Consider the following 24,949-nt stretch of genomic DNA (forward strand, 5'->3'; position numbering starts at 1 on the left):
AGGAAACATGTTCCCGATGTTGGGGGAGTCCAGAACCAGGGGCCACGCGCAGTTTAAGAATAAGGGGTAGGCCATTTAGAACGCAGATGAGGAAAAACCTTTTCACTCAGAGAGTTGTGAATCTGTGGAATTCTCTGCCTCAGAAGGCAGTGGAGGCCAATTCACTGGATGCTTTCAAGAGAGAGCTCTTAATGATAGCGGAGTCAGGGGGTATGGGGAGAAGGCAGGAACGGGGTACTGATTGTGGATGATCAGCCATGATCACAGTGAATGGCGGTGCTGGCTCGAAGGGCTGAATGGCCTCCTCCTGCACCCATTGTCTATTGTCTATCCCCCATGCCCAGTAATCAATGGCTTCTCACGGACCACAGGTATTCTTTCACAGGCGAGTCCATTCATCCCAGGAAAGACACAAGGTGCTGGAGGAACTCAGCGGGTCAGGCAGCATCTCTGGAGGACATGGATAGGTGACGTTTCAGTGCAAAGCTTTTGCTGCGTGCTAACCGGTCAGCGGAAAGACTATACGTGATCGAGAACCAGAGGACATAGGCAGAAGGTGAGGGGGAAAAGATTTAATAGGAACCTGAGGGGGAACCTTTATACACAAGGTTAGGCAACACAGCGCACAGTGGCACAGCAATAGAGTCGGAGACCTGGGTTCGATCCTGACCTCGGGTGCTGTCTGTGTGGAGTTTAAACGTTCTCCCAGTGACCCGAGTGGGTTTTCTCCGAGATCTTCCGGTTTCCTCCCACAGGTGTCAGAGGTTATGGGGAGAAGGCAGGAGAATGGGGTTAGGAGGGAGAGATAGATCAGCCATGATTCAATGGCGGAGTAGACTCGATGGGCCGAATGGCCTAATTCTGCTCCTATTTCTTATGACCTTATGACTCGAAAGGTGTACAAGTACGCAGGTAAATTGCTTGGTAAATGTAAAAATTGTCCCTAGAGTGTGTAGGATAATTTATTGTGCGGGGATCGCTGGGCGGCGCGGACCCGGTGGGCCGAAGGGCCTGTTTCCGCGCTGTATCTCTAAAACTCCAAAACAAAGGGTGGTGGGTGTATGGAACGAGCTGCCAGAGGAGGTAGTTGAGGCTGGGATTATCACAACGTTGAAGAAACATTTGGACAGGTACATGGATAGGACAGGTTTGGAGGGATATGGGCCAAACGCAGGCAGGTGGGACTAGTGTAGATGGGGCATGGTGGTCGGCGTGGGCAGGGAGTAGAGTCAGGAACAGGCAGAGATCGGTCTTTCCAGCCCCATTCTCCGCACTTCCAGGCAGCCACAGAAGGACAGATCTGTGGAAGGGCCTGCTATGGAGGGCGTGCAGCGTAGGTTCACTAGGTTAATTCCCGGAATGGCGGGACTGTCGTATGTTGAAAGGCTGGAGTGATTGGGCTTGTATACACTGGAATTTAGAAGGATGAGGGGGGATCTTATTGAAACATATAAGATAATTAGGGGATTGGACACATTAGAGGCAGGAAACATGTTCCCAATGTTGGGGGAGTCCAGAACAAGGGGCCACAGTTTAAGAATAAGGGGTAGGCCATTTAGAATGGAGATGAAGAAGAACTTTTTCAGTCAGAGAGTGGTGAAGGTGTGGAATTCTCTGCCTCAGAAGGCAGTGGAGGCCAGTTCGTTGGATGCTTTCAAGAGAGAGCTGGATAGAGCTCTTAAGGATAGCGGAGTGAGGGGGTATGGGGAGAAGGCAGGAACGGGGTACTGATTGAGAGTGATCAGCCATGATCGCATTGAATGGCGGTGCTGGCTCGAAGGGCTGAATGGCCTACTCCTGCACCTATTGTCTCTTGTCTATTGTCTATTGTCCTTCTCTCCAGAGACGCTGCCCGTCCCGCTGAGTTACTCCGACAGTTTGTGTCTGTCTTCGGTTTAAACCAGCATCTGCAGTTCCTCCCTTCACAAGACAGATCGGTTGTCAGCCACGTTATTGACTCAGTTCCCTGCTCTAATGAGGATGCTTCTGAATTATGCAACGTGTCGGTGGGGGGGGAGACTTTAATCTGCGTGCCGCAAAGGCCAAGGGGAATTGGGAAGTGGTGCTGTGGTGCAGATAACACGTGTGGTTCAGTGTATGTACAGTAAACAAACCGTGGAAACAAGCCACATTTACCATTGCCTGGTTTTACTTGCGGTGAGCCTAAGCGATGAGGTTTTTTGTCTTCATTGACACGCAAGTTGTTAGGATTTAGACTTTAGAGATACAGCGCGGAAACAGGCCCTTCGGCCCACCGAGTCCGCGCCGACCAGCGATCCCCGCACACTAACACTATCCTACACACACTAGGGATAATTTGTAATTTTACCGAAGCCAATTAACCTACAAACCCCCACGTCTTTGGAGGAAACCGAAGATCTCGGTGAAAACCCACGCAGGTCACGGGGAGAACGTGCAAACTCCGTACAGACGGCGCCCGTAGTCGGGATTGAACCCGGGCCTCTGGCGCTGTGAGGCAGCAGCTCTACCCGCTGCGCCACCGTGCCAGCCCATTAAATGGATACTGTCTCTCGTGGACTGTCAGATCGTGGACCTGCCTGAGAGCTCCAGTCTCAGGAAAAGGGCACTGGGATTGGTCCAGTCCCAGTGACCCGTGACTACCGGCTAAATCTCTCACTAAGCCACGGTACTTTGAGGGATGTCAGCGTCTCAGAGTTACCCTCACCACCCACATACATGATAAGTGTCGGAAGGAACTGCAGGTGCTGCTTTAAACCAAAGATAAACACAAAAAGCTGGAGTAACTCAGCGGGTCAGGCAGCATCTCTGGAGAGAAGGAATGGGGACCGAACATGATAAGGTCTGAAGAAGGGTCTCGACCCGAAACCCGAAAGGAACTCACCTGTTCCTTTTATCCAGAGATGCTGCCTGACCTGCTGAGTTATTCCAGCTTTTTGTGTCCATCTTCAGTTTAGTCTAGTTTAGTTGAGTTTAGATTATTGTCACGTGTACCCAGGTACGATGAAAAGCTTTTGTTGCATGCGAACCAGTCAGCGGAAAGACAATACACGATTACAATCGAGCCGGCCGCAGTGTACAGATACATGATAAAGGGAATAACGTGAATAATGTTTAGTGCAAGATACGGTCCAGTAAATTCCAAGCAAAGATAGTCCGAGGGTCTCCAATGAGGTAGATAGTAGTTCAGGACCGCTCTCTGGTTGTTGATAGGATGGTTCAGTTGCCTGATAACAGCCGGGAAGAAACAGTCCCTGAATCTGGAGCTGTGCGTTTTCACACTTCTGTACCTCTTGCCTGATGGGAGAGGGGAGGGCGTACAAACTAAACACAAAGGCCGGCACGGTGGCGTAGCGACAGAGTGCTGTCTCACAATGGCTGAGACCTGGGTTTAATCCTGCCATAAACCGGCATCTACAGTTCCTTGTTATGCGTCCACGATACAACGGCCCTCTGGTCCCCTGCGGGGGGCAGTGCCCTGCCCTGTGCCGGCTGAAGGAGTTTAGTTTAGAGATGCAGAGCGAAGACAGGCCCTTCGGCCCATCGAGTCTGCACCGACCAGCAATCAGTACACTAGCTCTAACCTACACACACAGGTTCAGCTCAAACTCCATCATCAAGTTTGCTGATGACACTGTGGTGGTGGGCCGGATCTCCAACAACGATGAGAAGGCCTACCGGGAGGAGGTGGCTGATCTGGCACTTTGGTGTCAGGACAATAACCTCCTCTTGAATGTCACTAAAACAAAGGAGCTGATTGTGGACTTCAGAAGGGCTAAACATCCAAGGACGTACACGCCACTCGAGATAAATGGATCTATTGTGGATAGGGTGAGCAGTTTCAAATACTTGGGAGTCCGCATCGCAGAGGATCTGACGTGGGCAACGCACATTGCCGCACTGGTGGGTAAGGCTAAGCAGCGCCTTTACCACCTTAGACAACTGAGGAAATTCAGAGTGTCGCTGAGGATCCTTCATTGCTTCTACTCTGGGGCTGTAGAGAGCATCCTGTCCGGCAACATTACAGTCTGGTTTGGGAACAGCTCTGCCCAGGACAGGAAGGCCCTGCAGAGAGTAGTGCGTTCGGCAGAACGCCCCATGGGAACTACACTCGCCCCACTGCAGGACCTATACATCAGGAGGTCCAGATCCAGAGCAAGCAAGATCATGAGGGACCCCTGCCACCCCAGAAACGGACTGTTCCAGATGCTACGATCAGGCAAACGTCTCCGCTGTCACGCTGTGAAAACGGAGAGAATGAGACGGAGCTTCTTCCCACAGGCCATCAGGACTGTCAACTTAAATTTTTGTCGACACTTTTTGTGCTATGTTTAGTAACTTATTAACTTTATTTATATGCTGTAACTAATTCTTTTTGTGCACAACCCGCAGGCATTGCCACTTTCATTTCACTGCACATCGAGTATGTGTATGTGACAAATAAATTTGACTTGACTTGACATAGAAACATAGAAAATAGGTGCAGGAGGAGGTCATTCGGCCCTTTGAGCCAGCACCGCCATTCATTGTGATCATGGCTGATCATCCCCAATCAATATGCCTTCTCCCCATATCCCCATATCCCCATATCCCCATATCCCCATATCCCCATATCCCCATATCCCCATATCCCCATATCCCCATATCCCTAGCCCCTAGAGCTCTATCTAACACGAGGGACAATAGACAATAGACAACAGGTGCAGGAGGAGGCCATTCGGCCCTTCAAGCTAGCACCGCCATTCAATGTGATCACGGCTGATCATCCACAATCAGTACCCCGTTCCTGCCTTCTCCCCATACCCCCTGACTCCGCTATCTTTAAGAGCTCTATCTAACTCTCTCTTGAATGCATTCAGAGAATTGGCCTCCACTGCCTTCTGAGGCAGAGAATTCCACAGATTCACAACTCTCTGACTGAAAAAGTTTTTCCTCATCTCCCATCGAAATGGCCGACCCCTTATTCTTAAACTTTGGCAATTTGCAATTTTACCGAAGCCAATTAACCCACGAACACGTACGTACGTCTTTGGAGTGTGGGAGAAAACCGGAGCACCCGGAGAAAACCCACGCAGGTCACGGGGAGGACGTACAAACTCCGTACAGACAGCGCCCGTAGTCGGGATGGAACCCGGGTCTCCGGCGCTGTGAGGCAGCAACTCTACCGCTGCGCCACCGTGCCGCTGTGTGTGTGAGCCACTGCCAGGCCTTGGTGCGGTGAAGATCATCAACTCAGTGAGTGGAGCAGCGTCATCTTTCAATTACACACCACTGATTAATGCCTGCCGGCAAGGATCGCTGACATTAATACAAGGTCATGTTCCTCACACACCAGGCCCGGCCTCTACGCAGTGACAATGTTGTCGTGTTTCACTAACCGCAAGTGAAATAAAACAATTATTGTATAATAAAGACAGCATGTCCTCTGTCCGAGCATTTATTTGCAGTTAAAATGATCATGCTGGTGGATCCAGTGCTGGGAGGCAGACAGGATGAACAGAGATTATTGATTGAACAATGATCCCACATCTCCACACATTGGACTAACCAGGAGATGTGGGCAGAGGTAGGGTTGCCAACTGTCCCGTATGAGCCGGGACATCCCGTATTTTGGGCTAAAATAGTTTGTCCCGTACGGGACCGCCCTTGTCCCGTATTAGGCCTGGGGGGCGCTGTAGGCCCGGACACTGTAGGCCCGGACACTCTAGGCCCGGACACTGTAGACCCGGACACTGTAGGCCCGGACACTGTAGGCCCGGATATTGTAGGCCCAGGCACTGTAGGCCCAGGCACTGTAGGCCCGGACACTGTAGGCCTGGACACTGTAGGCCCGGACACTGTAGGCCCAGATGCTGTAGGCCCAGATCTTGTAGGCCTGGACACTGTAGGCCCGGACACTGTCGGCCCCGGCACTATAGACCCGGACAGTGTGGTAGGAAAAAAACTGCAGATGCTGGTTAAAATCTGTGTCTACCTTCCGGACAGTGTAGGCCCGGAGGCCTCGGCGCTGCCTAACGGAGGTTGCATGGCAAACCGCCTCCCGGGGTGCGGGAGGGGGAGGGGAGGGTTGTGGGGAGGGGTGGGGGAGGGGTGGGGGAGGGGGTGGGGGGTGGTGGAGAGGGAGGGGGAGTGGAGGGGTGGGGGAGGGGGAGGGCTGTGGGGAGGGGTGGTGGAGGGGAGGGGGTGGGGGAGGGGATGGGGGAGGGGGTGGGGGAGGGGGTGGGGGAGGGGTGGGGGGTGGGGGGAGGGGTGTGGTGGAGAGGGAGGGGGAGGGGGTGGGGGAGGGGTGGGGGAGGGGAGGGTTGTGGGTAGGGGTGGGGGAGGGGGAGGGGTGGGGGTGTGGTGGAGAGGGAGGGCAAGGGGTGGGAGAGGGGTAGGGTTGTGGGGAGGGGTGAGGGACGGGAAGGGGTGGGGGAGGGGTAGGGGTGTGGGGAGGGGTGAGGGAGGGGGTGGGGGAGGGGTGGGGGGTGGGGTGGGGGGTGTGGTGGAGAGGGAGGGGAAGGGGTGGGGGAGGGGTAGGGATGTGGGGAGGGGTGAGGGAGGGGGAGAGGTGCGGGGAGGGGTGGGGTGGGGTGGGGTGGGGTGAGGGGTGTGGTGGAGAGGGAGGGGAAGGGGTGGGGGAGGGGTAGGGTTGTGGGGAGGGGTGAGGGAGGGGGAGGGGTGGTGGGGAGGGGCGGTGGAGGGGTGTGGTGGAGAGGGAGAGGGAGGGGTGGTGGAGGGGGAGGATTGTGGGGAGGGAGAGGGTGGGGGTGATGTTTGGGGAGCGGGCTGGGGCACTGCCCACGGTGATGCCCAGGGCGAGGGGAGTGCTGTGTTGAGTATGGGCGTGCTGTCTCTGTGCCACCCAGGGGCAGTGAGCAGTGGTCAGTGTGGTGTCCACACTGTGGTGGCTGGAGGAGACAGCCTTTCACAGCCTGGGAACCTGCACAGCCCTGAGCTGCGATCAATACTCATCTAAATGGAAATGAAGTGAGCTTCTCCTGAGAGATGTGGGTCGGCAGTGAGAGTGGGAGGTGGTGGCGAAACCACAGCCTCTACTCAGTCTGGAGACTGCACCCTGGGAGGTTCACTTTAGTTTAGATTAGAGATACAGCGCAGAAACAGGCCCTTCGGCCCACCGGGTCCATGCCAACCAGCGATCCCCGCACATTAACACTATTCTACACACACTAGGGACAATTTACATTTATACCAAGCCAATTAACCTACAGGCCTGTGTGTCTACATTTTAGCCTTCTAACGAGTGGAGTGTGGATTGAAAGAATGGGCACAAACATATAATTTTATTTGGACAAAGAGTCATTAAGAGTTGGTCAAATTTTAATAACACAAGGGCCCTAAGATGGAAAAGACAATGAACCCCTGATCTGGAACTTACCATCAAATTCTTTACGAATAAACCTTTCCAAACTTGCTCCGGTTTGTTCCCTATTTTGCTCCTCCAGAGATGAAAGTTCATCTGAAATCAGAATTTAATAATACACTAGATGTTATTTGAATAAATAAGTTCAGATAAGTCTACACAATGAGTTGTACTTGCTTAAAAACTTTTGAAGATAATTTATGTTTCTTCCTTGTTTATTTACTTTCCAGTGTAAAGATATTCCTCTCGTGATCTTGTACATGCGATCCCCGCGATGACCAGCTTCCAGTGTCCCCGTGGACACGGGCAGGACCCTTGACCCCCGTTGCCTGGACCTGTGAATTAATTCCACAGATTCACCACCCTCTGACTAAAGAAAGTCCTGTTTCGATGTTGTGTGAACATGACTCTAATTCACAAGGAAGAAACATAGAAACATAGAAAATAGGTGCAGGAGTAGGCCATTCGGCCCTTCGAGCCTGCACCGCCATTCAATATGATCATGGCTGATCATCCAACTCAGTATCCCGTACCTGCCTTCTCTCCATACCCCCTGATCCCTTTAGCCACAAGGGCCACATCTAACTCCCTCTTAAATATAGCCAATGAATTGGCCTCAACTACCTTCTGTGGCAGAGAATTCCACAGATTCACCACTCTCTGTGTGAAAAAAAACGTTCTTATCTTGGTCCTAAAAGATTTCCCCCTTATCCTTAAACTGTGACCCCTTGTTCTGGACTTCCCCAACATCGGGAACAATCTTCCTGCCTCTAGCCTGTCCAACCCCTTAAGAATTTTGTAAGTTTCTATAAGATCCCCCCTCAATCTTCTAAATTCCAGCGAATACAAGCCGAGTCTATCCAGTCTTTCTTCATATGAAAGTCCTGCCATCCCAGGAATCAATCTGGTGAACCTTCTCTATACTCCCTCTATGGCAAGAATGTCTTTCCTCAGATTAGGAGACCAAAACTGTACGCAATACTCCAGGTGTGGTCTCACCAAGGCCCTGTACAACTGCAGCAGAACCTCCCTGCTCCTATACTCAAATCCCCTCGCTATGAATGCCAACATACCATTCGCTTTCTTCACTGCCTGCTGCACCTGCACGCCTACTTTCAATGACTGGTGTACCACGACACCCAGGTCTCGTTGCATCTCGTTGCATCAAAAGCATGCCAACATCAGTAAAAGGCACGAAGTGCTGGAGTAACCCAGCGGGTCAGGCAGCATCTCTGGAGAATGTGGATAGGTGACCTTTGTGAAGCTACGTCCTTATATTCTGAGACTATGATCTCTAGAGTGTGTTGGTGGCGTGAGCCACAGGGTGTTTCGTGTGTCTAGTGTCCTGGTATAAATCCAGATGCCGCTGGCTAGTAATTTTTGTGAGAAAGTTAGCAGAGTGCGTGAGCCTCCCCCAGCCAGTACACAACCTCTGCATCATCAAGACTCTCGCAGTGCCTCCCCCTGGCCACACGTGGTAACTGGGGCCACCTCCAGTCCCAGGCTAAACTGCGCGGTGGTCTCGGAGGAACTCTGGCCCCCAGAGAGGAGACGTGCGGGCCCCACCAGCGTGTGGACACGTCCTGACGCCCATCAACCAGGTCCCAGCGATGGGTTAAAGAGCACCCTGACCGCGGCCTTGTGGGTAAGGCTCGGGAGAGCCAATGGGAACTGGAGCTGGAGTCCCCAGAGACGGTCGGCTGACCCCTCGAGCGTCTGCCTTCCGGCAACCGAGTAGGCCCCAACATGGCAGCCACACCGATCCTCTGGAATCAGCCTAGCAGGTGGAGATGGGAATGCAGATGCTGGGCAAGTTTATGTTCCCATTGACCTGCCCGGGCTCAGCGGGCAAATCAAATGGAGAGGACACTTCATCCTTGCTGGGCACAGTGAGGTGTAACCACAGATAAAAAAAATCCCCCTCTCCAAGCAGGACAACGCCAAGCCACACCATCATCTCCCACAGATGGACGGATGCCAGTACAGTATGACCTCCAGACCAAGACTCTCCCATGAGTGGGAATTGGGTGCTGCTCTGAGGATTTGCAGGGAGGATGTATAGACTTTGATGAGAGTGGAGAGGAGATTTACTCCTCCATAGATGCTGATCTACTGCTCCATACTGCCTCCTCCATAGAAGAAGAAACGGTTTAAGGACTGCCTCAAAGTGTCCCTCAAAGACTTGGACATCAACCTCAGCACTTGGGAGTCTCTTGCTCTGGACCGTCCAACCTGGCGTAGCGAGCTCACCACAGGAGCCCGTGCAGCAGAGAACAGACGCACTGCAGAGGCCCAGAGGAAACGCACCGCGCGCAAGGCCCGGGCTACCTCCACTTCCACTGCAGCACCCATCCACTTGTGTCCTACGTTTGGGCCCGGATTGGCCTCACCAGTCACTTCCGGACCCACAGTCACCAATCCTCCAACTGAAAGTGAAGTCATGGTCATCTTCCAACCCGAAGGACGAACAACGTCAACAGTAAGATGCTGACTGAGTTCCTCCAGCAGTTTGAACAACACTGTCTCCGCTCGAGTCCCCCGGGACTTCACATGGAGAAGAATCAGATGAGGTGAGGGAGTAGAGAGAACATATTCAACATATTAGCATCGGGCAGCACGGTGGCGCAGCGGGTAGAGCCGCTGCCTCACGGCGCCAGGGATCCAGGTTCGATCCTGACCTCGGCTGCTGTCTGTGTGTGGAGTTTGCACGTTTAGTTTAATTTAGTTTAGTTTAGAGATACAGCGCGGAAACAGGCCCTATCGGCCCACCGGGTCCGCGCCGACCAGCGATCCCCGCACACTAACACTAACCTACATCCACTAGGGACAATTTTTACATTTACCAAGCCAATTAACCTACAAACCAGCACGTCTTTGGAGTGTGGGAGGAAACCGAAGATCTCGGAGAAAACCCACGCAGGTCACGGGGAGAACGTACAAACTCCGTACAGACGGCGCCTGTAGTCGGGATGGAACCCGGGTCTCCGGCGCTGCATTCGCTGTAAGGCGGCAACTCTACCGCTGCGCCACTGTGACCGCCCCTGTTCTCCCCGTGACCGTGTGGGTTTCCTCCGGGTGCTCCGGTTTCCTCCCACATCCCAAAGACGTGCGGGTTTGTAGGTTAATCGGCCCTCTCTAAATTGCCCCCCAGTGTGTAGGGAGTGGATGAGAAAGTGGGATAACGCAGAACTTGGCGTGTGAACGGGGTAATCGATGGTCGGCGTGGACTCGTTGGGCCGAAGGGCCTGTTTCCACGCTGTATCTCTAAACGAAACTAAACTAAATGGACAGATGTTGGGTCAAGATGGACCCTAACTCACTGAGTTCCTCCAGCAGTTTGGCTTTTTTCCCTCAAGTTTCCATCATCTGCAATCTCTTGAAATTAGTCAGTTTTAGTCTAGTTTAGAGATACAGGATAGAAGGATATAGGAAACAGGCCCCCAGCACCGACCAGCGATCCCCGCACACTAACACTGTCCCAGAAGCACTAGCAACAACCTATAATTTTGCCAAGCCAATTAACCTACAAACCTGCATGTCTTTTGAGTGTGGGGAGAAACTGGAGCACCCAGATGGGTAGCCACGGTGGCGCAGCGGTAGAGTTGCTGCCTTACAGCGAATGCAGCGCCGGAGACCCGGGTTCCATCCCGACTACGGGCGCTGTCTGTACGGAGTTTGTACGTTCTCCCCGTGACCTGCGTGGGTTTCCTCCGAGATCTTCGGTTTCCTCCCGCACTCCAAAGACGTGCAGGTTTGTAGGTTAATTGTCTTGGTGTAAGTGTAAATTGTCCCTAGCGTGTGTAGGATAGTGTTAGTGTGCGGGGATCGCTGGTCGGCGCGGACTCGGTGGGCCGAAAGGGCCCGTTTCCGCGCTGTATCTCCAAATTAAACTAAACCCGGAGAAAACCCACGCATTCGAGATGAGAACGTACAAACTCCGCTCACAGGCAGCACCCGTAGCCGGGGTGGAACCCGGGTCTGTGGCGCCGTGAGGCAGCAACTGTTGAGGCGGGAAAGGTCTCGCTTGTGCCGGAGAGACTGCAACCTGTACCAGAGGCTTCTCCTCACGTTTAATTTCAACATACATGACAGAAAACACGGGCTTTAATGATTCTGTCAGCTGTGGCCCAGAGATGAACAGAGTTTAATTATAGCAGGCAAGCAACACTGACAGAGTGTCACTGATGGCACCTTCTGTGAATTAGCAATGGGGAAGGACAAAGGCAATGTGGCACATATTGAGCATCTAATGATAACTCTCGGCACTAATGCACTGCCCTGCCCAGCGGACAGTTAACTGTCCACAGCGGTGGGGAAAGGCTGCCAAGGCAAGGGAATGTAAATTATGGTAGGCCAAAAATTATCTCGGCCAAAAATGAACTTTTATACGGAAAAATATATATTTTTTAAAAATACATACAAACCAACCGTGCTGTTCCTGTTTAGTTTAGCTAATTGTCAACCACACCGACAATAAACGAAACTGAACAAGAACAGTTCAAATCGAAGGTATTTATTTACAAAATGCTGGAGTAACTCAGCAGGTCAGGCAGCATCTCAGGAGAGAAGGAATGGGTGACGTTTCGGGACCCGAAACGTCACCCATTCCTTCTCTCCTGAGATGCTGCCTGACCTGCTGAGTTACTCCAGCATTTTGTGAATAAATACCGTCGATTTGTACCAGCATCTGCAGTTATTTTCTTACAAGAACAGTTCAAAGAATCTTCCGACATTCTCTGTGTCTATTCATACATTTATTGGCGTTGTATTTGGTCATGTTCACAAGACCATCATGATACCTGGCAACTTTGACACCCTGGGATGGTCTCCCTGCCCTTGTTTGAGAAATCACAGCACAGGGCTGAGAAATGACAGCACGGGTCTGAGAAATGACAGCACGGGTCTGAGAAATCACAGCACGGGTCTGAGAAATCACAGCACAGGGCTGAGAAATCACAGCACAGGGATGAGAAATCACAGCACAGGGCTGAGAAATCACAGCACAGGGCTGAGAAATCACAGCACACAACTGAGAAATCATAGCACACAACTGAGAAATCACAGGACAGGACAGATAAATCACTGCACAGAATAGGAACCCACAGCACAACGCAGATAAATCACAGGACAGGATTGATAAATCACAGCACTGGACTGAGAAATCACAGCACAGGATTGAGAAATCAGTACAGGACTGAGAAATCACAGGACCGGACAGAGAAATCACAGCATGGGACTGAAATCACCATAGGACAAAGGAATCATAGCACAGGGCAGAAATCACAGGACAGGTGAGAAATCACAGGACAGGGCTGAGAAATCTCAGCAAATGACTGAAATCACAGGACAGGACTGAGAAATCAGCATGAGACGGTGAAATCAGCACAGGACAGCTGAGAAATCACAGGACAGGACAGAAATCACAGGACAGAACTGAGAAATCATAGGACATAGTGAGACAAATCACAACATAGTGATAGAAATCGCAGCAGGTGGACAGATAGGGTCAAAAACTATAGCACTGGTGCAGAGAAATCAATACACAGAGAGAGGAATCACAGCACAGATGTAAAGAAATCTAGTTGTCATAGAAATCGCAGTGAGGACACGAGTCATCAAAGTGGCTCAGGGTGGGGGGGGGGAGACAGGGGTGGGGGGGGAGCTGCTGCCTCACAGCGCCAGAGGCCCGGGTTCGATCCTGACCTCAGGTGCTGGAGTTTGTGGGGAGTTTGCACGTTCCCCTTGTGACCGCGTGGGTTTCCTCCCACATCCCAAAGACGTACGAGTTTGTCGGTCAAGTGGCCCTCTGTAAATTTCCCCCTCGTGTGTAGGGCGTGGCTGTGAGAGTGGGACAACGTAGAACGAGCGTGATAGCTGGTCTGTGTGGGCTCGGCGGGCTGGAGATCCTGTTTCGAAAGCCGTGCCTTTCACTTCGATTCACTTCAAGCCTGGCAAGTAATGTAGAGGCAACTCAAGGCATGGAATGGTAAACAGGACTGGATAATTATAACTCTGACAGAAACATGGTTGAACTGATCTCATCCGCCTGTACATGATCCAGATCTCTCTATTCACTGCATATCCATCAACGTATCTAAAAGCCTCTTAGACGCCACCATCGAATCTGCCTCCACCACCACCCTTGGCGGAACGTTCCAGGCCCCCACCACCCTCTGTGTAATAAACCTGTCCCACACAACTCCGTTAAACTTTCCCCTTCTCTCCTTTTTGCTACTGTATGCAGCGTAGGTTTACCAGGTTAATTCCCGGAATGGCGGGACTATCATATGTTGAAAGACTGGAGCGACTAGGCTTGTATACACTGGAATTTAGAAGGATGAGAGGAGATTTTATCGAAATGCATAAGATTATTAAGGGGTTGGACACGTTAGAGGCAGGAAACATGTTCCCAATGTTGGGGGAGTCCAGAACAAGGGGCCACAGTTTAAGAATAAGGGGTAGGCCATTTAGAACTGAGATGAGGAAAAACTTTTTCAGTCAGAGAGTTGTGAATCTGTGGAATTCTCTGCCTCAGAAGGCAGTGGAGGACAATTCTCTGAATGCATTCAAGAGAGAGCTAGATAGAGCTCTTAAGGATAGCGGAGTCAGGGGGTATGGGGAGAAGGCAGGAACGGGATATTGATTGAGAATGATCAGCCATGATCACATTGAATGGCGGTGCTGGCTCGAAGGGCCGAATGGCCTCCTCCTGCACCTATTGTCTATTGTATGCCCTCTGGTGTTGGACATTCCCGCCCTGCGAAAAAGATTTTCCTTTTAGGGGATGAGGGAGGTTTTGCGAGGATGTTGCCAGGACCCGAGGGCCTGAGATGTAGGTAGAAGTTGAGCAGTCTAAGACTTTATACTGTGAAGCTCAAGAGGATGACGGAAGATCATGTAGAGGGGTACAAAATCATGGGAGGAATAGATCGGGTAAACGCAGTCTGAGGAAATCGAGAAGCAGAGGTTTATGGTGAGGAGGGAAAGATTTAATGGGAACCTGAGGGGTAACTTTTTCTACACAAAGGGTGGTGGGTGCATGGAACAAGCTGCCAGAGGAGGTGGTTGAGGCTGGGACTATCTCAATGTTTAAGAAACAGTTAGACAAGTACATGGATAGGACAGGTTTGGAGGGATATGGACCAAACGCGGGCAGGTGGGACTGGTGTGGGTGGGACATGTTGGCCGGTGTGGGCAAGTTGGGCCGAAGGGCCTGTTTCCACTATGTATTACTCTAAGGGCGGCACGGTGGCGCAGCATATCAATGATAGCAGTACAGAATTGGACCATCATTCCCTTTGCCTTTGGAACTGTTAGACAGGTGCATGGATAGGACGGGTTTAGTGGGATATGGGCTAAGCGCAGGCAGGTGGGACTAGTGTAGCTGGGACATTGTTGGCCGGTGTGGGCAAGTTGGGCTGAAGGGCCTGTTTCCACGCTGTATCACTCTATGACACTATGACTCTAAAACTGCTGGAGGAACTCAGCAGGTCAGGGATTCGTTAGTAAAGGCAGACTTGGCTCCCAGAACGTGGAGGCGAGCTGATGCAACTCCCAGTAGTGGAGAACTAATTCAGTGAGACAATGTGCAGACGCTGATTTACACAGAAGATAGACTCAAAATGCTGGAGTAACTCAGCGAGACAGGCAGCATCTCGGGAGAGAAGGAATGGGTGATGTTTCAGGTCAAGACCCTTCTTCAGACTCAGAAGGATCTCAATAGACAATAGACAATAGGTGCAGGAGTAGGCCATTCGGCCCTTCGAGCCAGCACCGCCATTCAATGTGATCATGGCTGATCATTCTCAATCAGTACCCCGTTCCTGCCTTCTCCCCACACCCCCTGACTCCGCTATCCTTAAGAGCTCTATCTAGCTCTCTCTTGAAAGCATTCAGAGAATTGGCCTCCACTGCCTTCTGAGGCAAAGAATTCCACAGATTTACAACTCTCTGACTGAAAAAGTGTTTCCTCATCTCAGTTCTAAACGGCCTGCTCCTTATTCTTAAACTGTGGCCCCTTGTTCTGGACTCCCCCATCATTGGGAACATGTTTCCTGCCTCTAACATGTCCAACCCCTTAATAATCTTATACGTTTTGATAAGATCTCCTCTCATCCTTCTAAATTCCAGTGTATACAAGCCTAGTCGATCCAGTCTTTCAACATACCACACTCCGGGAATTAACCTAGTAAACCTACGCTGCACGCCCTCAATAGCAAGAATATCCTTCCTCAAATTTGGAGACCAAAACTGCACACAGTACTCCAGGTGCGGTCTCACTAGGGCCCTGTACAACTGCAGAAGGACCTCTTTGCTCCCATACTCAACTCCTCTTGTTATGAAGGCTAACATTCCATTGGCTTTCTTCACTGCCTGCTGTACCTGCATGCTTCCTTTCAGTGACTGATGCACTAGGACACCCAGATCTCGTTGTACGTCCCCTGTTCCTAACTTGACACCATTCAGATAATACTCTGCCTTCCTATTCTTACCACCAAAGTGGATAACCTCACACTTATCCACATTAAACTGCATCTGCCATGCATCCGCCCACTCACACAACCTGTCCAAGTCACCCTGCAACCTCATAGCATCTTCCTCACAGTTCACACTCCCACCCAGCTTTGTGTCATCTGCAAATTTGCTAATCTCGCAGTGTTGGTCACTCATTCACATTCCAGAATCAGGGACAGTTTCTTCCCAGCTGTTATCAGGGAACCAAACCATCCTACCACAGCCAGAGAGTGGTCCTGAACTACTATAGGATTATCTTTGATCAGACTTTGCTGGCTTTACCTTGCACAAAACATTATTCCCTCATCATGTATTTGTATGATACGATACGATACAATAGAACTTTATTTATCCCAGGAGGGAAATTGATCAATACACTGTGAAAGGCTCGATTGTAACCGTGTATTGTCTTTCCGCTGACTGGTTAGCATGCAACAGTGATGTTTCGGGTCGAGACTCTTCTTCAGACGGAAACAATGTTCAGACAGAGTTCGAGGGGAAGAGTGGGTTGTGTTTGGCTGTAGTGACCTTCATCTGGCCAGAGAGGATGCAGAACGGGATAGATATCACGGAAGGCAGACACAAGAAGCTGGAGTAAGTCAACGGATCAGACAGCACCTCTGGAGAAATGCAAAGGAGGCTCAGCGGTAGAGTTGCTGCCTTGCAGCGCCCACAGCGCCGGAGACCCGGGTTCAATCCCGACTACGGGTGCTGTCAGTACGGAGTTCGTACGTTCTCACCGTGACTTGCGTGGGTTTTCTCCGAGATCTTCGGTTTCCTCCCGCGCAGGTTTGTAGGTTGATTGGCTTGGTGCACGTGTAAATTGTCCCGAGTTTGTGCAGGGTAGTGTTAATGTACAGGGATCGCTGGTCGGCGCGGACTCGGTGGGCCGAAGGGCCTGTTTCCGTGCTGGACCTCTACATTAATAGATGATGTTTGGAGGCCCTGGGGTGGGGGCGATGGAGGTATGAGCGGGGGGAGATTCCAATGCAGGGCAGTGAATGTATTGCACTGAAATGAATCCATAAATTAAAGCCTGCACAGAAACAGGGAAATGCATGTGGCAGATTTGTGACAGAGCTTTTTAATTTCAGCCAGAGCTTATTCAAATGAACCCTAATGGTTCAGGTTAACAGCCTGAGAGAGTCAGGCACATTGATTACCAGGATCGCTCTGCTCCCTGACAACCTTTATTCACAGGGTTTAATTGCCGACTGACCGCTGCCTGTACCATGACTGCCAGCCCCACATCTTCCCACAACAGCCCCAACTGATCACAATCACAACCAGGCCTTGGGGGTCTCAGAGCACCAGCCGAGAGAGGCAGGCAGGGGGGCACAGACTCAGGGAGGGTGAGGGAGGTGAGATACAGGAGGCAGATTAAACTCACTCACTGAGGGAGAGGCTGATCCCACTGGAATTCTTGATAACCATCTTCACAGTCAAAAAGGCCCAACAGAGGATGTCCTTCCTGCGGCAACTGAAGAAACACAATCTGCCACAGGCAATGATGGTCCAGTTCTATACTGCTATCATTGAGTCCGTCCTCACCTTCTCCATCGTGGTCTGGTTTGGCTCAGCCACCAAGCACGACATCCGGAGGCTGCAACGGATCGTTCGCACAGCTGAGAAGGTTGTTGGCTGCAACCTTCCCCCCCATTGACGAACTGTACACTGCAAGGGCCAGGAAGCGAGCGGGCAAGATCATCTCTGACCCCTCTCACCCTGGCCACAAACTCCTTGAAGCACTTCCCTCTGGAAGGCGACTCCGGACTGTCAAAGCAGCCACAGCCAGACGTAAAAACAGCTTTTTTCCCACGAGTAGTAGTTCTACTCAATAACCAAAGTCTGGAGTCTCTTTTTTGCTCTGGTTTATTTTCACCCACATGTTTAGTCCGTAGTGTTGTATCCTTATTGTTTTGATGTGGTTATGCTTTATTCTTAATTGTTAACTGTATGTTTGTGTTGTCATTTGTGAGCGGAGCACCAAGGCACATTCCTTGTATCTGCACATACTTGGCCAATAAACTTATTCATTTATTCTTATATGTTGTGATAGTCCCAGCCTCAACTACCTCCTCCGGCAGCTTGTTCCATACACCCACCACCCTTTGTGTGAAAACGTTGCCTCTCAGGTTCCTATTACATCTTTCTTCCCCTCACCTGAAACCTATATCCTCTGGTTCTCAATTCCCCTACTCTCGGTAAAAATCACTGCACCAGAGACCTGGGTTCGATCCTGACTACAGCTGCTGTCTGCACGGAGTTTGTACCGTCACATCTCTTTTGATGTCTCGTTTTCACACCTTACCCTTCCCTATCTCTGTGTCTCCCTCTCCCCTGACTCTCAGTCTGAAGAAGGATCTTGACCTGAAATGCCACCCATTCCTTCTCTCCAGAGATGCTGCCTGTCCCGCTGAGTTACTCCAGCACTTTGTGTCTATCTTCAGTATAAACCAGCATCTGCAGTTCCTTCCCACCCACTCGTTCTAGTCTGAAGAAGGGTCCCAGCCCCAAAACATCACCGATCCATGTTCTCCAGAGATAGTTTCATGTGATAGGAGAGGAATTAGGCCATTCGGCCCTCAAGTCTACTCCGCCATTCAATCATGGCTGACCTACATTTCCCTCTGCCTGACCTGATGAGTTACTCCAACACTCTGTCTTTTTTTTTAAACCAGCATCTGCAGTTCCTTGGGTATAGAAAACATGAGGTTTTGAGATCTTGCTGTCCTTAATTGACTTTATTTTCTGAATTAAACACTAACTGGCGTGTAATGAAGGACAATGTTCAAATTTATCTTTGGTGTAAACCAGCATCTGCAGTTCCTTCCTACAGGTAACTCAGGAAATTGGCTCAGTAACCTGCTCCACTTTCAAAACCACAATGGGACATAACAAAGTAAGCAAACCAAGTTCATTTCTGGAGTAACCTGTAGTCATTTGAGTTTCGCTCCCGAAAATAATGTCCCATTATTTTGTTAAATATACCAAAACATGAAAGGAATCTCTGCATTCTCCGACGAAGATCTATTCCTATCATGATCTTAATCTTGCTGTACTTGTACAATGACAGTAAAAGATATTGTATTGTATTGTATTGTATTGTATTGTATGAAAGGAGTCTCCATTATGTAGTCCCTTCCACACCCTCCACAGCAAGAGGAGCAGCTTTGATGTGTTGTTACTCTGGTACTGTACCATAGAAACACAGAAAATAGGTGCAGGAGGAGGCCATTTGGCCCTTCGAGCCAGCACCGCCATTCAATATGATCATGGCTGATCATCCACAATTAGTACCCTGTTCCTGCTTTCTCCCCATATCCCTCGATTATGTTAGCCCCAGAGCTATATCTGGCTCTCTTGAGGACATCCAGTGAATAGCGAAACATTGAAAGATGTCGTACTGGAAGATCCACTTCGCATTTCTGGTAAATGCTCGGCTTCAAGAGCAAATTTCCACTCCTTTGTGATTCCAAACCATTTGTCATTTGCGATGTTTGGGACTGCAAGTTACAGGCACTTACACTAATGCAACATTACCACGTTCCTCTGTCTTTTAATGGCACTTTTTAATGGGTTAAAGTCTTTGAATGTCACACGAGCACACTAAGTGTTCCTCTGCTAATACTGTGAACAATTATTTCTAGGTTAATGAGTTCACCTACAAAACGTTACTCAGTGCAGAGAGAAAGGGACAATTATTCTTGTGTTCCATGCTTCCCTTTTGTGCTTTCATAAATTTTACACATCAAACGTTTTAAAAGTTGGCAGAGTGGTCGGTAAAGCATAACTGACTGCACCTTCGATGGTGTAGTTTCGTTTGGAGATACAGCGCGGAAACAGCCCCTTCAGCCCACCGAGTCCGTGCCGACCAGCTAACACCTCGTACACTACCACTGTCCTACACACACCAGGGACAATTTACAATCTTTACCATTTGTAAGAGTGTCAGGGCTTATGGGGAGAAGGCAGGAGAATGGGGTTACGAGGGAGAGATAGATTGATGGGCCGAATGGCCGAATTCTTCTCCTTTAGTTTAGTTTAGAGATACAGCGCGGAAACAGGCCCTTCGGCCCATCGGGTCCGCGCCGACCAGCGATCCCCGCACACTAACACTATCCTACACCCACTAGGGACAATTTCTACATTTACCCAGCCAATTAACCTACATACCTGCACGTCTTTGGAGTGTGGGAGGAAACCGAAGATCTCGGAGAAAACCCACGCAGGTCACGGGGAGAATGTACTACAAACTCCGTACAGGCGGCGCCCGTAGTCGGGATCGAACCTGGGTCTCCGGCGCTGCATTCGCTGTAAGGCAGCAACTCTGCCGCTGCACCACTCTACCTATCACTTATGCACCTATGAATTTACAATCTTCACCAAAGCCAATTAACCAAGAAACCTTTAGGTCTTTGGAGTGTGGGAGGAAACCAGAGCACCCGGAGAAAACCCTCGCAGGTCACAATGATGATGAATAGGTTTATTGGCCAAGTATGTACACATACAAGGAATGTGCCTTGGTGCTCCGCTCGCAAGTAACAACACGAACATACAGTCAACCATTAAGAATACAGCATAAAACTTTAAGAAAACAACATTATAGTTTAAACGTGTGAGTGAAATAAACCAGAGCAAAAAGAGTCGACAGACTTTTGGTTGTTGAGTAGAGCTACTACACATGGGGAAAAAAGCTGTTTTTATGTCTGGCTGTGGCTGCTTTGACAGCCCGGAGTCGCCTTCCAGAGGGAAGTGCTTCAAAGATTCCGTGCAGTAGGCACCCTTAGTCAGGATTGAACCCGGGTCCCTGGAGCTGTGAGGCAGCAACTCTGCTGCTGTGCAGCCCCAAGCTTGGCTCCATTTATATATTAGTTCAGCTTTAAAATGTTAAGTTTAGTTTAGTTTGTTGTCGTGTGTACCGAGGTACAGTGAAAAGCATTTGTTGCGTGCTAACCAGTCAGCGGAAAGACAATACATGATTACAATCGTGTATTGATCAATTTTCCTCCTGGGATAAATAAGGTTCTATCGTATCATATCGTATCATATATTACATGATAAGGGAATAACGTTTACTGCAAGGTAAAGCTAGCAAAGTCCGATCAAACACTGGAGCGACTAGGCTTGTATACGCAGGAATTTAGGGCATGCAGTGTAGGTTTACTAGGTTAATTCCCGGAATGGCGGGACTGTCATATGTTGAAAGACTGGAGCGGCTAGGCTTGTATACACTGGAATTTAGAAGGATGAGAGGGGATCTTATCGAAACGTATAAGATTATTAAAGGGTTGGACACGTTAGAGGCAGGAAACATGTTCCCAATGTTGGGGGAGTCCAGAACCAGGGGCCACAGTTTAAGAATAAGGGGTAGGCCATTTAGAACGGAGATGAGGAAAACCTTTTTCAGTCAGAGAGTTGTGAATCTGTGGAATTCTCTGCCTCAGAAGGCAGTGGAGGCCAATTCTCTGAATGCATTCAAGAGAGAGCTGGATAGAGCTCTTAAGGATAGTGGAGTTAGGGGGTATGGGGAGAAGGCAGGAATGGGGTACTGATTGAGAATGATCAGCCATGATCACATTGAATGGTGGTGCTGGCTCGAAGGACCGAATGGCCTCCTCCTGCACCTATTGTCTATTGTCTATTGTCAAAGATAGTCCGATAGTCGTTCAGGATCGCTCTCTGGTTGTGGTAGGATGGTTCAGTTAGCTGGGAAGAAACTGCCCCTGAATCTGGAATGTCAATGAGTGGCCAACACTGGGAGATGGTTGTGAGTCTGACGAAGGGTCTCGATCCAAAACGTCACCCACTCCTCCTCTCCAGAGATGCTGCCTGACCCACTGAGTTACTCCGGCACTTTGTGTCTATCTTTGGTTCTGTGTGATTTGTCAGATTTCTGGGCTGCACTCACATATGATGCCTTTGGCTGCACATAATCCATATTTCTCCATTCCATGCATATCCATGTGCCTATCCAAAGGCCTCTTAAACGTCACTATCGTATCTGCCTCCACCATCACCCCTGGCAGTGTGTCCCCTGCACCCACCTCTCTGTGTGTAAACATCTACCCCCACACATCTCCTCTAAACTTTGTCCTTCTCACCTAAACACTACGCCCTTAAGTCTTCCACATTTCATCTTCTATCTTCAGAAGAATATATAATTAGGTTCCAGAGAATGCAATCCAAATTTGTCCAACCACTCCTTATGGCTAGTACCTTATAATCCAGGCAACATCATAATCATAATCATACTTTATTAGCCAAGTATTTGCAACATACGAGGAATTTCATTTGCCGCACAGTCACACCAAGAAAAAGCAACAGGACGCACAAAGTACATTTTAACATGAACATCCCCCACAGCGACGCCTCCACATTCCTCACTGTGATGGAAGGTGAAAAAAAGTTCAATCTCTTCCCTTCTTTGTTCTTCCGTGGTCGGAGGCCTCGAGCCTTCCGTTTACGGGACGATCTTGGCTCCCGTAGCCGGCAGTCGTGCCCTCTGCATCGGGGCGATCAAGCTCCCACATTGGGGGGATCTCAGCTCCCTCTCGCCAGGCGATTTACCCCTCTACGATTTGGAGCTTCCCGACATCAGTCTCTACCCGAGACTGCGAGCTCCTCGATGTTGAAATCCGCAGGCCGTGGTTGGAGCGTCGATCCCAGGCAAGGGATCGCAGGCTTCGATGGTAAGTCCTCGGCCCCACGGTGGGGCTCAAAGTCAGTCCCAGGCTAGGCCGCCAGCTCCACGATGTTAGGCCACAGAGCGACCGGAGATACGATCCGGAAAACAATCGCATCTCCGGCAAGGTAAGAACATTCTGGTTGAATCTCGCTGCACCCTCTCCAAAGCCTTCCCATTCTACCTGTATTGGGGCAACTGAACATGCAATACTCCAAATACGGCCTAACCAAAGTTCCATTGAGCTATAATACGACTTCCTGACTAGATGCATAATTCTGTATACTCAATGCCCCAACTGATGAAGTCAAGCGTACCATACGCCTTCTTGACTACTCCATCTACTTGTGTTGTCACTTTCAGGGAGCTATGAACCTGGACCTCAAAATTTAGCTTCAATTTTAGTTTAATGTATAATGTCATGTGTACCGAGGTACAGTGAAGAGCTTTTGTTTGCTTGCTATCCAGTCAGAGAAAAGACTATACATTAATACAATCAATCCGTCCACAGTTTGCAGATAAAGGATAAAGGGTACTGTAGGACCCATTTGTGTTGCTATTGGATGCTTTAGACAATAGACATAAGGTGCAGGAGGAAGCCATTCGGCCCTTCGAGCCAGCACCGCCATTCAATGTGATCATGGCTGATCATTCTCAATCAGTACCCCGTTCCTGCCTTCTCCCCATACCCCCTGACTCCGCTATCCTTAAGAGCTCTATCTAGCTCTCTCTTCAATGCATTCAGAGAATTTGCCTCCACTGCCTTCTGAGGCAGAGAATTCCACAGATTTACAACTTTCTGACTGAAAAGGTTTTTCCTCATCTCCATTCTAAATGGCCTACCCCTTATTCTTAAACTGTGGCCCCTGGTTCTGGACTCCCCCAACATTGGGAACATGTTTCCTGCCCCTAACGTGTCGAACCCCTTAATAATCTTATATGTTTCGATAAGATCTCCTCTCATCCTTCTAAATTCCAGTGTATACAAGCTTAGCCGCTCCAGTCTTTCAACATATGACAGTCCCGCCATTCCGGGAATTAACCTAGTAAACCTACGCTGCACGCCCTCAAAAGCAAGAATATCCTTCCTCAAATTTGGAGACCAAAACTGCACACAGTACTCCAGGTACGGTCTCACTAGGGCCCTGTACAACTGTAGAAGGACCTCTTTGCTCCTATAACATCCCCTTGTTATGAAGGCCAACATTCCATTGGCTTTCTTCACTGCCTGCTGTACCTGCATGCTTCCTTTCAGTGACTGATGCACTAGGACACCCAGATCTCGTTGTACGTCCCCTTTTCCTAACTTTAGCACATTATATTACTTTTCTCTACATATATCTTGCAGTATTATTTTGGACACGGGGAGTTTGGTGAGATACAGTTCTTACCAGACCTGCAACGAGAGCTGTGGGCAGATGGGGAGAACAGAACGTTAGCTATGACTTGAACGCAAAATAAGTACAGCCTGGTATGTTTATCTTCTTGTTTGTACAACTACTTCAATAAACAACTAATTAAACTGAAAATACCATTTGGAAAATCTCTCTGTTGGGGCTTGCGTCAAGATCAGTCCAGCTCCCTGTGGAGTAATGGCAATTAGTAGAGAGTTGACTGAAAAAGACTGAAGTTGCCATTACAGGTACAACACTCAGTACAACATTGGTGTCCAATAAAGTCCATGTTAAAGATAGATCAAAGGGCTTCGATGAGGTAGATGGAAGGTCAGGACCACATTCTCGTTGGTGGTAGGATGGTTCAGTTGCCTGATAACAGCAGGGAAGAAACTGTCCCTGAATCTGGAGGTGTGCGTTTTCACACTTCAGTACCTCTTGCCCGATGGGAGAGGGGTGAAGAGGGAGTGGCGCAAATGCAGGCATACTGTATGAGCGGAACTTGGACGGGGCATCTTGGCTGGCATGGGAGAGATGGGCCGATGGGCCTGTTTCCATGCTGCGTGACTCTGCGACTATTGCGTTGTCATTCACGGGCTGCTGCAGTTTGCAAATAATGATTGCTACATTGCACACATAAACCCGGCAGCATACCTCAGAATAATTCATTGTCTTTCGCAACGTTCCTGTGAAATAAAATGAGAGTGATCCGTCTTCCTTTCCCATTGTACTTGGGGCAGCACATTCGTGCTCTAGTCTTGCAACAGGCTTTCAACAGAAATGCACAATGCAGAAAGTGACCAGCAGGTCAGGCGGCAACTGAGGGGAAAGAGAGAAGATTAACATTCCCATCACGCAAACCAACCTCCCTTCCATCAACTCCATCTAGACAATAGACAATAGACAATAGGTGCAGGAGGAGGCCATTTGGCCCTTCGAGCCAGCACCGCCATTCAATGTGATCATGGCTGATCATTCTCAATCAGTACCCCGTTCCTGCCTTCTCCCCATACC

The sequence above is a fragment of the Rhinoraja longicauda genome, chromosome 37 (genome assembly GCF_053455715.1).
Source record: "Rhinoraja longicauda isolate Sanriku21f chromosome 37, sRhiLon1.1, whole genome shotgun sequence".
Taxonomy (NCBI): domain Eukaryota; kingdom Metazoa; phylum Chordata; class Chondrichthyes; order Rajiformes; family Arhynchobatidae; genus Rhinoraja; species Rhinoraja longicauda.